We start from the raw sequence: 19,011 nt of genomic DNA, 5'->3' as shown, positions 1-19,011 counted from the left end.
GTTCCTGCACCCTAAGTACTCCCCACTCATCAGACCCACTGTGAGGACAGTTAAAGTCTGGTCAGAGGAAGCGGACTCCACACTTCAGCAGTGTTTTGGAAACACTGACTGGAAGGCGTTTGCAGCCCAGGCCACCCTTGACTCCCACACGGACATTGATTCCCACACATCCTCTGTTCTGGACTTTATAAACTCCACCATCAATAGTGTCACCTACCTCAAACGGGTGACCATATTCCCGAATCAGAAGCCATGGATGAACAGCGAGGTCAGGCTACTGCTGAAAGCACGGGACACCGCTTTCAGGTCAGGCGAACTCAGGATTCAGGAGCACTTCAACAATAACTCCGACCCCCGACGCATGTGGCAAGGCATCCAGGCCATCTCGGACTATAGACCCACCAACACCACCCCCACATCCAGCGGCGCCTCCTTCCTTGAGGAGCTTAACCACTTCTATGGCCACTTCGACAGGGACAATCTAGAGACAGCCATCAAGGCTGTGCTCCCTGCTGATCACCAACCCCTCACACTCACCCCCTACGACGTATACGTGGCACAGAGTAGGACTAATGCACGTAAGGCTGCTGGCCCTGACGGCATCCCCGGGCGCGTCCTCGGGGCCTGTGCTGCGCAGCTGACAGACGTCTGGACTGACATCTTCAAGCTGTCACTTGCCCAAGCAGTTGTCCCCACGTGCCTTAAAACCACCTCTATCGTGCCGGTGCCAAAACACTCCACTGCGGCAAGCCTCAACGACTTCCGCCCAGTTGCACTTACCCCCATCATCACCAAGTGCTTCAAGAGGCTGGTCCTGGCACACCTCAAAGGCTGCCTACCCCCACATTGGATCCCTATCAGTTTGCCTACCGCAAGAATAGGAGTACGGAGGATGCCATCTCAACGGCACTTCACTCCGCCCTCTCCCACTTCGACAACAGAGACACTTACGTAAGAATGTTGTTCATCGATTACAGCTGAGCATTCAACACCATTAAACCCTCTAAACTGATCACCAAACTCGGTAACCTGGGCATCAACCCCTCCCTCTGCAACTGGATACTGAACTTTCTAACCAACAGACCACAGTCTGTTTGGTTAGACAAGCACATCTCTTCAAACCTCACCCTGAATACCGGCGTTCCACAGGGCTGTGTGCTGAGCCCCCTCCTCTACTCCCTCTTCACCTACGACTGCACACCTGTACATGGTACTAACACCATCATCAAGTTTGCAGGTGATACAACGGTGCTCATCAGCAACAACGACGAGTCGGCCTATAGGGAGGAGGTCCAGCTCCTAGCAGCATGGTGTGCTGACAACAACCTGGCCCTTAACGCCAAGAAGACCAAGGAGCTCATTGTAGACTTCAGGAAGTCTAGGGGCGGCACGCACACCCCCATCCACATCAACGGGACAGAGGTGGAACGTGTTTCCAGCTTCTGGTTCCTGGGGGTCAACATCTCCGATGACCTCTCTTGGACCCACAATACCTCCTCTGGTCAAGAAGGCTCACCAGCATCTCTTCTTCCTGAGGAGACTGAAGAAGGTCCATCTGTCTCCTCAGATCCTGGTGAACTTCTACCGCTGCACCATCGAGAGCATCCTTACCAACTGTATCACAGTATGGTATGGCAACTGCTCTGTCTCCGACCGGAAAGCACTGCAGAGGGTGATGAAAATTGCCCAACGCATCACCGGTTCCTCGCTCCCCTCCATTGAGTCTGTCCAAAGCAAGGGTTGTCTGCGGAGGACGCTCAGCATCGCCAAGGACTGCTCTCACACCAACCATGGACTGTTTACCCTCCTAGCATCCGGGAGGCGCTACAGGTCTCTCCGTTGCCAGACCAGCAGGTCCAGTAACAGCTTCTTCCCTGCGGCTGTCACACTGCTCAACAATGTACCTCGGTGACTGCCATTCATCCCCCCCCCCCCCCCTCCACGGACACTCCTCCCACAGGAAAAACACTATGTCTGTATACATGTAAATAGTTTTATTTATTGAAATCATATTCCATGTCGCACTTCCAGGGAGATGCTAACTGCATTTCGTTGTCTCTGTACTGTACACTGACAATTAAAGTTGAATCTGAATCTGAATCTCTGGGGCAGGTAGTTACCAGCAGAAAGCTCGTCTGGCACACATTATAACGTTATCTGACCTGCAGGTTCATGTTGTGAATCAACAATGTATTCATATAACCCATAGGTTCTCAATGCCACTATTCCCGATTGAGTGGTGGGTCGAAGAAATTGTGTTATGCACTCTGGAGATAGACATGTGGTCTCAGTCAAAGGACTGCGGGGTATTCCTGATGCAGCCTGGCATTATACTAATCTCCATTCTGAAGGAAAATGATATGTATTCATGGTGACTCTTAATCAAGAGTTGACAGGGATTCTCACATCTATGTGAGACTGTGGTTTCAGCTCTAGTCATTAGCTGCTGATTTTACTTCGGAGTCACGTGAGTGACTACGTGAAGAACCGTCCAGCACACATGCCCGACATGAGCATTCACGCAGTGCAACAGCGACGAACGGGAGTACAGGGCGCTCCCGCTACAAGCTTAAAAAAGACGGACCATCAGGTAAGTTTATTCTGAGGTCCTATTCGAAAACGTTGCTTTGCTTTGTCTACACCAGGTCGAGACAACTGGGAAAAATGAGCAAAGCAAAGCAAGCAAAAAAGAATGCCCCCCGTTCGACTCCAACAGAGGAGCGTTCCATCAGTGGGGGGGCGAGACGCTGCGGTCCGCTATTTCTGACACCGAGCTGAGCCCAGTGCCGCTAGCGCAGCCTGAGCAGCGGGCTGGAAGTAAATCAACACGGAAGACAAACCGGCCGGTAATGTCCGACATCTCCGACGAGGACATCTCGCCACCCGACAGCAGCAGACACAGCCGCCTGAGCTGCATGGAACACCTTGTGGAGCAAATACTCCAGCGAGACTTGCTTCGGGAGCTGGAGCAGTCTCGCCAAGGGAGTTCAGGCACTCCCGCCACAGTGCCTTACAGTGCCTCAGCCGAGGGCAGCGTTGACGACCAGGGCTGGGCTGGTCAAGAAGAGGGGTCACTGGCCGAAGATGTCGGGAGTACGCTTGGGGTACAGGACCAGGAAGAGCTGCTGGGTGTGGTCAACCGCTACGTGGCTACACCACGAGCAGGACGGCCATTAGAGCCAAAACTGGCGGCAGAGACTACCTGTCCTTCAAACCCCTACAAGAGCAGGTAGTCAATGAGGCACTAGAGCTGTATTTGGCCCCAGAAAACTGCGCCTCGCTCAACGTGCCGGCCGTCAACAGCCAAATCTGGGGGCACGTTGGGCAGAACATCCGCAACCAAGAATTAAAATTACAGCGGATTCTCAGGCTCCTGACGTCAGCCATTACATCTTATGCTCGTTCCGTGAATGGGGTGGATATGACCACAAACCAGCAAGATACATTAGCTCTGCTGTGCAACACCCAATTCGAGATAAACAACCTCCGTAAGGAGATAATAAGACCTGCCCTCAACCTGAAATTTGCAGGATTGTGCAAAACAGAGCCACAAATCCTGCTCTTTGGTAAGGACCTTTCTAAAAAAGTGAAGGACCTGGAAGAAGAGTCCAAAACATTTGGCCTCATGAGGGCAGGCCCCGGAACAAGCAGACCCACAAGACCCAGACGGCAGTACCCCACTGCGTCCACCAGTCGACGTCAGCCTCATGGGACTGGTGAAAGCTCGGGGTCCACATACCATCCCCGAAAGCCTTTTTTAGGCCAGGGCCCAGAGCGGACCCCATGGAAAATGCTCCACCCCCAACCAGCAGTACATCAGACAACACATCGTCCAACGAAGAAACAGAAGAAACACCCATAACCATGGAGGTAGGTGGGTCTGGTTCTTACCAGCATATAAAAAGTGGGGGATCTATACTAACAGGGGGGAGATTACACCTGTTTGTGCAAGCATGGAGGTCTATCACGAATGATAAATATATACTCAACAGTATTCGTGGATACAAAATAGAATTTGTTCAAGAAAACATGCCACCAGTTCAGCATACACCCCAAAGGGTCTTTACCCTCTCAGTTAAAGAAAAACTAGAGGGTCAAGCAGAACTGGTGAGGCTACTTAAAAAGGGCATCTTTGAGAAAACCAAACATGAACCCTTGGAATTTGTCTCAAATATATTCACTAAAGCCAAAAAGGATGGTGGATGTCGCATCATCATTGACTTAACCTCACTAAATATTTTTGTTAAGTATATACATTTCAAAATGGAAACATTTGTAACTGCCAAACAACTGATTTCCAAAGGATACTTCATGGCAAGCATCAACCTAAAAGATGCTTACTATTCAGTTCCCATTCAAAAGGATTATCGCAGATACCTGAAATTTACCTGGATGGGGCAACTAAGGCAGTTTAAAGTATTGCCTAATGATTAACATCAGCCCCAAGATTATTTACCAAGATATTAAAACCAGCCTTGGCAATATTAAGAAAACAGAAACATATTGTCATGGCATATCTTGATAATATCTTAATAGTAGGCAAAACCATGGAATTGGCTAAATCAGCTGTGTCAGCTACCAAACAATTGTTTGAAACCTTGGGATTTGTCTTACATCCAGATAAATCCTAGTTGACACCATCCACAACCATGGACTATCTGGGATTCACAATTAACTCAGTCCACATGTCTGTAACGTTGCCAAAAGAGAAAGCAGCAGAATTGGCACAAACATGTAACAATTTAATGGTCAACGATCAATCAACCATTCGACAAGTGGCAAGAGTAATTGGCAAAATGGTAGCAGCATTTCCAGCTACACAATTTGGACCTCTGCACTATCAAAACTTACAAAGAGCAAAAGTACAGGCATTAAAACGACATGCAGGTCACTTTGACCGAGTCATGAAATTACCCATTGAAGCAATATCAGAATTACAATGGTGGGTAGGGAACGTTTGGCATAGTTCCAGCCCTATCGTCATCAATAACCCAATGTTAATTATTCAAACAGATGCCGGTGCTCAAGGCTGGGGAGCAACTAATACCATATCCAGCACAGGTGGTAGATGGATTAATCTAGAGTCATGTTTATTACAGACACTGGGCATAAATTATCTGGAAATGTTGGGTGCATTATATGGTTTAAAAGCATATTCAACAAATATGTACCACTTGCATGTTCGTTTACAAATAGATAATACCACGGTGATGGCCTATATTAACCATATGTGCGGAATAAAATCGATATCATGTGACAATTTGGTCAACACAATCTGGCAATGGTGTGTCGATAGACATATTTGGCTATCAGCAACTTACCTACCAGGTAAGCTAAATACAGTGGCAGACACCAGGTCACGCAAATTCAAAGATAACACCGAATGGATGTTAAATCCCAAAGCATTTGCTAAAATTACAAAGCAATATGGCACGCCAGATATCGATCTGTTTGCATCCAGACTAAATCACCAGGTACCAATGTATGTCGCTTGGGAACCAGACCCTGAGGCAGCAGCGATAGATGCATTCGCGCTGGACTGGGGAAAATTCTTCTTTTATACTTTTCCTCCCTTTTGCCTCATCAGTCGGGTACTATGCAAAATACAGATGGAATCTGCTTCAGGTATTTTGATAGTACCCAACTGGCCTACACAGCCATGGTTCCCAGTGGTCCTCGACATGGTCATCGAAACCCCAGTGACTTTTCCCATTAGCCCAGACTTATTAACTCACCCGGTATCAGGCATAAGCCATCCATGTCACAATAAAATTAAACTACTGGGTTGCAGATTTTGAAAAGACCACTGCTGGGCCTGGGATTGTCAGACAACACTATCAACACGATGACAGCATCCTACCGCATGTCCACAAGGAAACAATACTTGTCAAACATCAAGAAGTGGGAAAGATACTGTTCGAATACAGGAACTACATATTCAACTACTACAATAACCAATGTACTGGAGTTCCTGGCAGGCCTTCACCACAATGAAGGACTCAGCTACAGCACCATTAATACAGCCAGAAGTGCTCTGTCAGCCTACTTAATTCAGACACCAGGACAACAGGCCATAGGGTCCCACCCGCTGGTGATCAAACTTATGAGAGGCATATTCAACTCTAATCCCCCCCAGACCAAGGTACACCCAAATCTGTGATGTCAGTGTGGTCCTGACATACCTTAGGGGATGGTCACCAGCCAGGTCCCTCACCCTGGAACAGCTAACCCTGAAGACGGTCATGCTGATGGCACTTGTCTCAGCACAAAGAGTCCAGTCCCTCCATCTACTACGGTTGGACAATATGGTTATAACACCAGACCGTGTCTCATTTACCTTTCAGGGGCTGGTAAAACAGAGCAGACCAGGAACATCAGGTCCAGTCATGGAATTCCGGGCTTACCCACCTGAACCACGGTTATGTGTCATGACCCACTTATTGAATTACATCGACACAACAAGAAATCCCCGAGGGAGAGAAAAAGCCTGCTGGGTCAACCACAAGAAACCTCATGGTCGGGTGACGAGCCAAACTATCTCAAGATGGCTCAAGCAGGTGCTGGGAGCTGCTGGAGTAAATTATAACATGTATAAATCTTACTCCACCAGGGCAGCATCCACATCGGCGGCTAAGAGGATGAACGTGCCTATGGACCACATCCTGGCTACAGCGGGGTGGTCTAGGGAGAAAACGTTCCAAACTTTTTATCACAAGCCGCTGGCAGAACCTGTATCATTTGCAGAAAAAGTATTAGAATCTGCAAATATATAATTTAAGCCTGGGGGAGCATTTTTGTTTTTGTTATTGTTTAATAAACACCATTATTGTTTTTACAAACATATTCATGGTTGATTATGAGAACATACTTCCTCCCTCGAATGACTTCGGCAGCGAGTGAAGTATGAACTGTTACATGGTTTGAAATCACAGAGCTTTAAAATCTTCACGTAGTCACTCACGTGACTCCGAAGTAAAATAGTAAGATTAAACGAGAGCTTATCAGTTCGAAGTTTGATCTGTATTTTATGAGGAGTTACGATGAGGGAATACGTGCCATCCGCTCCCTCCCTCAATTATAGAGATCAACTAGTATTTAAGTTCTCCGTTTCTTTACTATGTTTGTTTCCATTATTGTGTCTTTCTGTGTTTCCACTCTGCTGCTTTGAAGCATGTCGCGCATATGTGCTGGATGGGTTCTTCACGTAATCCCTAATCGTAACTCCTCATAAAATACAGATCAAACGTTTAATCTTATTATTATATATTATATATATATTATCAGCGATATGTATGAATAGGTAGATAATCTGGTTCCACGGGTATGAAAGCCAAAAAAATTTAGTCCCTTGGATCAATAGAGGTACAGCAGTTCCGAGGGCAATCAGGGACAACTCATCCGAGGATGAGTGGTCTGGCCAAGGACTAGAGGGGTATGTTTCTTAAATTACAGAAATATGGTGCAGGCCGAATCAGGTCAGCATTAGGCTAATCAAATTGTGTGTTTACTTACCCAGTTTTAGATGGATGATTGGGTATCTGCAATTTAACTGGCTCAGAGAATCGATCTTGTAGTTGCATACTCTGTCATATCTATATCTGTCATATTTAAATTTAAATTTATACACATAATGCACAGTTTCTGCTGTTTAATAACAAAGCTAGTGGTGAAAGTCTATCTCAGATTAAGGGCATTATGTCATCGAGTTTTAGGTATTATGTAAAATTGCAAATAATAAATCTTATGGGTTGCCGGTAGATAACCTTGGCGATATTACATTAAGGCAACATGGAATTTAACAGTACCAATTTGCCTTTTCAGTCACACCATGGTAGGCGGCTGAAGCAACTCTTATTTACTCATTTACGTGTGACGGCTGGGACAGCCTGTCTTTTCGGCCAGCTAGCTCTGCACGATTGTATGAGAAGCTTGTGAACAACATATGTGAATCAATTCTATACGGAAGTAACAGAGGTTGTGTGGCTTTCAGTTTGAACTTAGAGAAACTTTATGGGACAGCACAATTGACATTGCCTGTGCAGCTTTATCATCTCTGCAATACCATGTGGGACATAAATGATTAGTTCTTCATCCACTATTCTCTAACGTTATGCAGGGTGTCTTTTATTTACCCTAGGACATTGAGGGAAGTTAGTGTAGAAATAGCCGGGGCTATGACAGAAATATTTCAAATGTCATTAGAAACGGGAATAGTCCCCGAGGATTGGCGTACTGCGCATGTTGTTCCATTGTTTAAAAAGGGTTCTAAGAGTAAACCTAGCAATTATAGACCTGTTAGTTTGACTTCAGTGGTGGGCAAATTAATGGAAAAGATACTTAGAGATAAGCATCTGGATAAACAGGGTCTGATTAGGAACAGTCAACATGGATTTGTGCCTGGAAGGTCATGCTTGACTAATCTTCTTGAATTTTTTGAAGAGGTTACTAGGGAAATTGACGAGGGTAAAGCAGTGGATGTTGTCTATATGGACTTTAGTAAGGCCTTTGACAAGGTTCCTCATGGAAGGTTGGTTAAGAAGGTTCAACTGTTGGGTATAAATGCAGGAGTAGAAAGATGGATTCAACAGTGGCTGAATGCGAGAAGCCAGAGGGTAATGGTGGATGGCTGTTTGTCGGGTTGGAGGCAGGTGACTAGTGGGGTGCCTCAGGGATCTGTGTTGGGTCCTTTGTTGTTTGTCATGTACATCAATGATCTGGATGAAGGTGTGGTAAATTGGATTAGTAAGTATGCAGATGATACCAAGATAGGGGGTGTTGTGGATAATGAAGAGGATTTCCAAAGTCTACAGAGTGATTTAGGCCATTTGGAAGAATGGGCTGAAAGATGGCAGATGGAGTTTAATGCTGATAAATGTTGGGTGCTACACCATGGCAGGACAAATCAAAATAGGACGTACATGGTAAATGGTAGGGAATTGAAGAATACAGTTGAACAGAGGGATCTGGGAATAACCGTGCATAGTTCCTTGAAGGTGGAATCTCATATAGATAGGGTGGTAAAGAAAGCTTTTGGTATGCTGGCCTTTATAAATCAGAGCATTGAGTATAGAAGCTGGGATGTAATGTTAAAATTGTACAAGGCATTGGTGAGACCAAATCTGGAGTATGGTGTACAATTTTGGTCACCCAATTATAGGAAGGATATCAACAAAATAGAGAGGGTACAGAAGAGATTTACTAGAATGTTGCCTGGGTTTCAACAACTAAGTTACAGAGAAAGGTTGAATAAGTTAGGTCTTTATTCTCTGGAGCGCAGAAGGTTAAGAGGGGACTTGATAGAGGTCTTTAAAATGGTGAGTGGGATAGACAAAGTAGATGTGGACAAGCTACGACAGGCTACTCGTAGGGGGGCGATGCTCTGGCAGCAGCCATGTCAGCAGCGCGTCATTTTTTTCAAATTTTTTACTATGTTTTAAAGTATGTGTTTAATGTTCCTTTGTGTGGGGGGTGGTGTGGGGGGGTGAGGGGGAAACCGCTTCGGTCGCCTCCTCCATGGAGAGGTGACTTTTTCCAGGTCGCCTCCCCCGTGGCCTAACAACAAGGATCGGCGCGGCCTTTCCACGGAGACGCGCTCGGGGCTTCAGCGGCGGGCGCAGCGTGGACTCTCGGCATGGAGCGGGCGAGCCCTCGCTGGGGCTCGCTGGAGGGGAGCGCTCCGTTTCGCAGGCCCGGGGCAGCCTTAAGCCTGAAGTCGCGGTCTGCAGAGTTCCAGCTGGTGCGGCGTCTACAACCCGGGATCCATCGTGGGGGACCCGGGGGGGGAAGAAGAAGCCACCACTGCCGGCCCGCGGCCAACTTCTACCGCGGGCCCGGCATGGACTTCCCATCACCCCTGGAGGGGAGCTTCGACCGCCGGCCCTGCAGTCTACGGTGCTTCTGGCTGCGACGGAGACTTTAAATCTCGACTGCCGGCCTGCGGCCAACAACAACTTAAAGCCACGGTCTCCGGTGAGGAAGAGCCGATCCTGGACTGACTCTGGACTCTGGTCCTGTCCACGGGGGGGAAATGGTGGAGGACTGGCCAAATTTTGTGCCTTCCACCACAGTGATGAATGCTGTGGTGGATGTTTATGTTACATTTTTATTGTGGTTGTGTGTTCTTTATTATTGTACCGCTGCTGATAACCCAAATTCCACCGACCCTGGTTGTGTGGTAATAAATTCTATCTTCTTCATCTTCTTTTCCCTTTGAGAATAGGGAAGATTCAAACAAGAGGACATGACTTCAGAATTAAGGGACAGAAGTTTAGGGGTAACATGAGGGGGAACTTCTTTACTCAGAGAGTGGTAGCGGTGTGGAATGAGCTTCCAGTGGAAGTGGTGGAGGAAGGTTTGTTGGTATCATTTAAAAATAAATAGGATAGGCATATGGATGAGAAGGGAATGGAGGGTTATGGTATGAGTGCAGGCAGGTGGGACTAAGGGAAAAAAGTTGTTCGGCATGGACTTGTAGGGCCGAGATGGCCTGTTTCCGTGCTGTAATTGTTATATGGTTATATGTTATATGTTATTTGACCACTCCAATAGCCTACACTCATTGTAATGTGCGATGTATATCATTAACTTGTTATGCAAATATTCCTCAAAAAGTTTCCTAATGGGACCAGTATCTTAAGATGATTATGCTTTCAGCAGCTGATCTCAGCATAAAGAACACAGCCTTACTCAATCTCTGGCTTAGTCTTCACGTCATACTGACATTAGGGTAGCTTGGTAGACACATAATCTCATAAGCAACAAGCAGGATTGTGTGCATTTGAGGTTGACAGCATACCCACCATAGCAGAGATCAGGGATGTCATTAGGTATACAAGTGCACTCATTGCTAGTGCCTATGAAATGGAAGATAGTTATTTTCTTTCAATAGTCTCAAGATATTGCTGATGGCTCATTAGCAGCCAATACAATGGTTGCCCTTTCATCATACCGCATGAGGTTTACATAGTGCAGCTTAATAAATTATAAAATTTGGTGGAATATGTCTGGATATTTGCAGATAGAATTATGCACATTGGTGCATAAATTATTGTCTAACAACAGTCTATTGGGACTACAGGCCAGTTTAGAGCAATGGCCATGCATGCAAGTTAGCATCATGATATTAATAACTCATGTTTTCCTACCATTAATAGTTTATCTGTTTTAGTGTTTCACACACAGATTATGTCTCTGTATGAAACCACAGAGCTTTGAAATCTTCACATAGTCACTCACTTGACTTCGAAATAAAATAGAAAAATTAAACGAGAACTTACCATTTGAAGTTTGATCTTTATTTTATGAGAAGTTGCGATGAGGAATTACATGCCCTCCACTCCCGACCCTATTCTCATAAAGATAATTCGGTAGTTCTAGCCTTCAATCTTTCTATAGCTTAGGTTAGCAACTATTCTGTGGGTTCATACAGCTACTTTGAAGATTGACGCGCATGCGGTCTGGAGGGCTTCTTCACCTAATCCCTCATCGCGACTTCTCATAAAATAAAGTTCAAACTTCAAACGGTAAGTTCTCATTTAATCTTTCTATTTATGTGTAGGAAAGAACTGCAGATGCTGGTTTAAATCGAAGGTAGACACAAAATGCTGGAGTAACTCAAGGGACAGGCAGCATCACTGGAGAGAAGGAATGGGTGACATTTCGGGTCGAGACCCTTCCTCAGACTGCTGTCTCGGGAGGGGGCGGGACAAAGAAAGAATGTTGTTGGAAACAGTAAGACTAGTGGGAGAACTGGGAAGGGGAGGGGATAGAGAGGGAAAGGGAGGGTTATCTGAAGTTAGAGAAGTCAATGTTCATACCGCTGGGGTGTAAGCTACCCAAGCAAAATATGAGGTGATGTTCCTCCAATTTGCGCTGGGCCTCTGACAATGAAGGAGGCCCAGGACAGAAAGGTCAGATTAGGAATGGGAGGGGGAGTTGAAGTGCTGAGCCACCGGTAGATCAGGTATGTTTAGATGGACTGAGCGGAGGTGTTCAGCGAAACACCTGATCGCCGAGCCTGCACTTGGTCTCACTGATATAGAGAAGTTGACATCTGGAACAGCGGATAAAGTGTATGAGGTTGGAGGAGGTGCAAGTGAACCTCTGCCTCACCAGGAAAGACTGTTTGGGTCCTTGGATGGAGACAAGGGGGGAGGTAAAGGGACAGGTGTTGCATCTTCTTCGGTTGCAGGGGAAAGTTTCTTGGGAGAGGGTGGTTTGAGTGGAAAGGGATGAGTTGACCAGGGAGTTTCGGAGGGAACAGTCTCTTCGGAAAGCAGAAAGGGGTGGAGATGGGAAGATGTGACCAGTAGCGGGATCCAGTTGGACGGGGGAAAATGTTGGAGGATTTATGTGTTTAGTAAAGACAACTTCTGATGGTTTGGCCCTATCCCCGAACTCTCTCTGCTACATTGATGACTACATCGGTGCTACCTCCTACACCCATGCAGAGCTCACTGACTCCATTAACTTTACTACTAATTTCCATCGTGCTCTCAAATTTACTTGGATCATCTATGACATCTCCCCACCATTTCCTGATCTCACCGATTCCATCGTAGGAGATAAACTATCAACAGACTATCAACAGACATTTATTGTGAACCCACTGACTCCCACAGCTATCTTGACTACAATTTTCTCACCGTGCTTTCTGTAGAGACTCTATCCCCTACTCCCAATTCCTCCATCTACGCCGTATCTACACCCAAGATGAGGTGTTCCATACCAGGAGATCTGAGATGTCCTCATTCTTTAGAGAATGGGGGTTCCTCGCTTCAATCATTGATGAGTCTCCTCAATATCCTGCAGCTCCGTTCTTGCTCCCCCCCCCCCCCCCCCCCCCCCCTCCCAGTTGCAACAGGGACAGAGCCTCCTAGTCCTCACCTTTTAACCCAACAGCCATCACATAAACAGCACATAATCCTCGGGCATTTTCGCCACCTCCAATGTGATCTCACCAATAGCCACATGTTCCCATCTCCACCCCTTTCCGCTTTACATATGGACCGTTCCCTCCACAACTCCCTGGTTAACTCGTCCCTTCCCACCCAAACCAACCCCTCCCCAGTTACCTTCCCCTGCATCCGCAGGAGATGCAACACCTGTCCCTATACCTCCCCCCTCGACTCCGTCCTCGGACCACGACAATCTTTTCAGGTGAGGCAGAGGTTCACTTTTTCCTCCTCCAACTTCATCTTCTGTACCCACTGTTCCAGGTGTGGACTGGTATATATTGACGAGTCCAAGCGCAGACTCGGCGATCGTTTCACTAAACATCTCCGCTCAGTCCACCTAAACTTACCTGATTTCCCGGTTCCTAAACACTTTAACCCTCCCCCCCATTCCCACGCTGACCTTTCTGTCCTGGGCCTCCTCCATTGCCATAGTGAGGCCCAGCGCAAATGAGAGGAACAAAAACTCAGATTTCACTTGGGCATCTTACACGCCAGTGGTATGAATATTGACTTCTCTAACTTCAAGTAACCTTTGCCTTCCTTCGCCCTCCATCCTTCCCCCCTTCCGACCAGTCTTACTGTCCTTGTTCACATTTTATCTCTGGTTGCTTTGTTGTTAACTTCTCCTAGCTAACATTGATCTATTCTACGTTGCCCTTGATCTCCATCACGTTTGTCTCTTTTTCACATTTTACATTTCCTTATCTCCCCTGATCGTCTCGACCCGAAATATCACCCATTCCTTCTATCCAGAGATGCTGCCTGTCCCGCTGAGTTACTCCAGCATTTTGTGTCTATCTTCGGTTTAAACCAGCATTTGCAGTTCCTTCCTATAACATCCAGATTATCTCCAATCTGATCTATTCCTACATTAACCACTTCATAGAGTCATACAGTACAGACACAAGCCCTTTGGCCCGTCTTGCCCATACTGACCAAGAAGACTGATCTATGATAGTCCCATTTGCCCACACTTGGTCCATATCCCTATTCACTGTTTTTCTATCCAGGTATCTCTCTAAGTCTCCATTAAATGTTGTTATTCTTCTTGCCTCAAGTACCTTCCCTGGCAGCTCATTCCATGTACTCACCACTCCTCTTAGTGAATAGGATGCTCTGCAGGTTCCAATAAAATCATTCCCTTCTCACCTTAAACCCATGTCCTCTGGGTAAAAAGACCCTGGGTAAAGGGGCTTGTTTCTGAAATCTCCTAAACATGTCCTGTACATCATAAAAGATGCTCCATAATATCAGGATATTATTGATGTATAATGAGGTATTTATATTGTGCACTCTGTTTCCCATTATCTGGAAGTTTCCCCCCCCATGTAATAGGAGTAAAGAATGAGGCATTCACCTGTCTAACAAAGGAAACTTCATCAAAAGTAATACTTTAGCTTACAATGAGATGGCAAAAAGCCATGAATAGGGTTGATGCTGCTCTTGGACTTACCAAAATTCTCTTTCCCTGCCACGCTCTTCCAGCCAATGTTCAGGCTGTTATTGGCAGTGGATAAATGTAATCTGTTAGCGTTTGGGATTGTGCTGTTCCGGATTGCTTGCATAACGATTTCTTTAAAAATGGAGAAACAGGAAAGTAAGCAGCAGCATTAAAAACACGGAATAAAATGTCACACAGCTTCAGTAACTTGTCATGTTTGCGGAGCTTGGATTCAGCCGCGGGACTTGCACACCATCATCCGGCGGGGTCACAACATCGGAGGCTTGGATTGCCTCGGCGCAGAGGGAGAGCAAGGAGGGTCTTCCTTTGACTTTGACAATGACTTTGGGACTTTAAACTGTGTTGAGTGTTTGTTTTGTTATTATTCTGTTATGACTGCAGGCTAAACCATTTTGTTGCACTGAAAAGTGCAATGACAATAAAATTGAATCCAATCCAATCCAATCCAATATCTTTGTGTAGTAATATTTCCAATGGTTCTCAATCCTATCTCTCTCCAGAAACCCAATGAGTTGCTCACAATACCCTGTACACAGAGATTGTCAATGTCTTTTTTACGAGTGGAGCATGGTCTTTAAAAGAAGAAACGTCACCCATTCCTTCTCTCCAGAGTGACTCCAGCTTTTTGTGTCTATCTTCTTTAAACCATAAAGGTCTTTCTTGAAAACTTTCACAAAAAATACATTAATAATCCAGCAGATAGACACAAATAGCTGGAGTAACCACCGGGTGGTGCCAACAATGGCTGCCTCGCCAACAGTCTGTCTTGTCCCTTCCTTCTTTGTTGTTTTCTTAGTATGTGTGAAATGTATGTTTTAGTGTTCTTTAGCTTAGCTGATGTGTGGGGGGTGGGGCAGTGTTGGGGGAACCTTTTATAATCCTATCCCGACGGAGAAGAGATTTTTTTCCATATGATATCTCATTCCGTACTGCGGCCTAACATCGAGGTGCCGGTGGCCTCTGCTGGAGACCGACTTCGGAAGCTCCAACCGCGAGAGCCTGCAGGACTAAACATCGTGGAGCTCACGGTCCCTGGTTAGAGAGCAACTTCGGGAGCTCCAAGCCACAGGAGCTTCGACCGCCCCGACGAGGGAGCTAGGATTGCCCCAACGAGGGAGCTTCGTTTGCCCTAACAGTGCAAAAAGACCAAAGGCAAGACTGCGACACGGCAAGGACGACTACAGGAAGAAGCTGGAGCTGAAACTTCAGCAGAATAACATGAGGGATGTGTGGTATGAAGAGCATTACAGACCACAAGAAGACCAGTGGCCCGGGGAGGGAAAGCAATCAGGATTGGGCCAATGAGCTAAACCTGTTTTTTTTAATGGGTTTGATGGTCGGGTCTCTGCCCACCCACTCCCCCCTGTCCCCTGACAGGCTCTCCCCCTCAACCCCCCTGGTCCACTTATAGAGTCATTGAGTCATACAGTCATAGAGTGATACAGTGTGGAAACAGGCCCTTCGGCCCAACTAGCCCACACTGACCAACAATGGCCCAGCTACACTAGTCCCACTTGCCTGAGCTTGGTTCATATCCCCCCCAAACCTGTCCTATTCATGTACCTGTGTTCAAGAAGGAACTGCAGATGCTGGAAGATCGAAGGTACACAAAAATGCTGGAGAAACTCAGCGGGTGCAGCAGCATCTATGGAGCGAAGGAAATAGGCAACGTTTCGGGCCGAAACCCTTCTTCAGCCTGATGGGGGGTGGGGGGGAGAAGGAAGGAAAAAGGAAGGAGGAGGAGCCCGAGGGCGGGGGGATGGGAGGAGTCAGCTCGAGGGTTAAGGAAGGGGAGGAGACAGCAAGGGCTAGCAAAATTGGGAGAATTCAATGTTCATGCCATCGGACGCAAGTAACCCAGGCGGAATATGAAGTGCTGTTCCTCCAATTTCCGGTGTTGCTCACTCTGGCAATGGAGGAGACCCAGGCCAGAGAGGTTGGATTGGGAATGGGAGGGGGAGTTGATGTGCTGAGCCACCGGGAGTTCAGGTAGGTTATTGCGGACTGAGCGGAGGTGTTCGGCGAAACAATCGCTCAACCTCCGCTTAGTCTCCCCGATGTCAATCAGCTGACATCTAGAGCAGCGGATGCAGTAGATGAGGTTGGAGGAGATACAGGTGAACCTTTGTCGCACCTGGAACGACTGCTTGGGTCCTTGAATGGAGTCGAGGGGGAAGGTGAAGGGACAGGTGTTGCATTTCTTGTGGTTACAACAGAAAGTGCCCGGGGAGGGGGTGGTACTGGAGGGAAGGGAAGAATTGACAAGGGAGTTGCGGAGGGAGCGGTCTTTGCAGAAGGCAGACATAGGGGGAGATGGGAAGATGTGGTGAGTGGTGGGGTCACGTTGGAGGTGGCCGAAATGGCGGAGGATTATTTGTTGTATTTGCCGGCTGGTGGGGTGAAAGGTGAGGACTAGGGGGACTCTGCCCTTGTTGCGAGTGCGAGGATGGGGAGAGAGAGCAGTGTAGCGGGGTATGGATGAGACGCTGGTGCGAGCCTCATCTATGGTGGCGGAGGGGAATCCCCGTTCCCTGAAGAACGAGGACATTTCCGATGCCCTGGTGTGAAACGTCTCATCCTGGGAACAGATGCGGTGTAGGCGAAGGAATTGGGAGTAGGGGATGGAGTCTTTACAGGGGGCAGGGTGGGAAGACGTGTAGTCCAGATAGCCATGTGAGTCAGGTGACCCGCGCCACTCCACTCCCCTCCAGCAACCCGCAGCCGTCGCCTTACCTGGAGCCTGGACTCTGCACTGGGCCTGAAGCCTCCACGCTGCTCACTCCCACTCTCCTGGGCTTAACTCCACTGGGTCCTAGTGCCCGTCTGCCCAGCCTTGCTAACCTCAGTGGCTGTTCCACTGACCCTCCCCCATCCCCCCCCTCCAACTATGTCACCCCCTCTCTTCCCCACCCACATTACAGCCCTCTCACCCCCCCACCCCATTGACCACCCACCACCCCTCCAACACCCACACCCCCCCCCCCCCTACACATCGCCCCGTCCCCAGTCCACCCACCTGCCTTCCTCTGGTCCCAACTCCCATCCCTGCCGGGTGTTCACCATCCCCCCCGACCTCCCCCTCTCCCACACCGAACGGTCTGTCCTCAGCAGAGGTCTCACCTTTGTCCCCCTCCATCCCCATCTCAATGAGTTCCGCGCCCATCATGACGGAGCGTTTCTACCGTCGTCTCCGCCTCACAGCGCACTTCCATGGGAAGGAGTCCTCGCCCCCCAATGATGACCCTTTTTCCCGTCTCCAACGCACCCCCTCCTCGTGGAACCCCTCTTGTAATGTCCCGGCTCTGGAACTCTTTATCCAGAACTGCCGCCGCGACGTCAACCGCCTCAACTTCTCCACTCCCCTGTCTCACTCCAATCTCTCCCCCCCTGAACGCACTGCCATTGAATCACTCCACAAAAACCCAGATTGGGTTGTCAAACCAGCCGACAAGGGAGGTGCCGTGGTAGTCTGGCGCGTAGATCTCTACAAAGCTGAGGCCACGCGCCAACTCTCGGACACCTCCTCCTACTTACCCTTGGACCATGACCCCACTGACGAGCACCAGGCCACCATATCTAGCACCATCACCGACTTCATCAATTCCCACGCCCTGCCCGACCAAGCTTCCAACCTCATCGTTCCCTAGCCCCGCACGGCCCGTTTTTACCTTCTCCCCAAAATCCACAAACCCGGCTCTCCCGGCAGACCCATTGTCTCTGCGTGTTCGTGCCCCACCGAACCCATCTCCACATACCTTGACTCCATACTATCCCCCTTGGTCAAATCCCTTCCCACCTATGTTCTAGACACCTCAGACACTCTCTGCCGCCTCCGCGCATTCCACTCTCTAGGCCCTCACCCCCTCATCTTCACCATGGATGTCCAGTCACTCTACACCTCCATCCCCCACCAGGATGGCCTCAAAGCCCTCCGGTTCTTCCTCGACCAGAGGAGCAACCTATACCCAGCCACTGACACTCTCCTCCTTGGTCCTCACCCTCAACAACTTTGCGTTTGACTCCTCCCATTTCCTCCAAACACAAGGCGTAGCTATGAGCACACGCATGGGCCCCAGCTACGCCTGCCTCTTTGTCGGGTACGTTGAACAATCCTTGTTCCATACGTACCAGGGCCCCATCCCCGACCTCTACCTCCGTTACATTGACGACTGCTTTGGGGCCACCTCCTGCACCCACACACAACTGTCTGACTTCATCCACTTCACCACCAACTTCCATCCGGCACTCCAATACACCTGGACCATTTCCGACACTTCCCTACCATTCCTTGACCTCACCATCTCCATCGCAGGGGACAGACTTCTGACCGACATACACTACAAACCAACTGACTCACATGGCTATCTGGACTACACGTCTTCCCACCCTGCCCCCTGTAAAGACTCCATCCCCTACTCCCAATTACTCCGCCTACCCCGCATCTGTTCCCAGGATGAGACGTTCCACACCAGGGCATCGGAAATGTCCTCGTTCTTCAGGGAACGGGGATTCCTCTCCGCCACCATAGATGAGGCTCGCACCAGGGTCTCATCCATACCCCGCAACACTGCTCTCTCTCCCCATCCCTGCACT

General features: G+C 48.2%; 1 protein-coding gene and 1 long non-coding RNA gene across 2 annotated transcripts in view; both read right to left on the bottom strand.

The window, feature by feature from the left end:
* The window catches only part of LOC116991870 (adhesion G protein-coupled receptor E1-like), a 131,151-nt gene extending 116,684 nt beyond the window's left edge, over positions 1-14,467 (bottom strand). Inside the window, exon 1 of the mRNA XM_033050846.1 lies at positions 14,410-14,467. The gene's annotated coding sequence lies outside the window, so the exon portion shown is untranslated. The remainder of the gene's footprint in view (positions 1-14,409) is intronic.
* Positions 14,468-14,485: 18 nt separating this feature from the next.
* The window catches only part of LOC116966055, a 29,342-nt gene continuing 24,816 nt past the window's right edge, over positions 14,486-19,011 (bottom strand). Inside the window, exon 3 of the long non-coding RNA XR_004409885.1 lies at positions 14,486-14,529. This is a non-coding gene — a long non-coding RNA (uncharacterized LOC116966055). The remainder of the gene's footprint in view (positions 14,530-19,011) is intronic.

The sequence above is a fragment of the Amblyraja radiata genome, chromosome 35, assembly GCF_010909765.2.
Source record: "Amblyraja radiata isolate CabotCenter1 chromosome 35, sAmbRad1.1.pri, whole genome shotgun sequence".
NCBI lineage: Eukaryota > Metazoa > Chordata > Chondrichthyes > Rajiformes > Rajidae > Amblyraja > Amblyraja radiata.
This window is presented reverse-complemented; position numbering and strand designations above follow the sequence as displayed.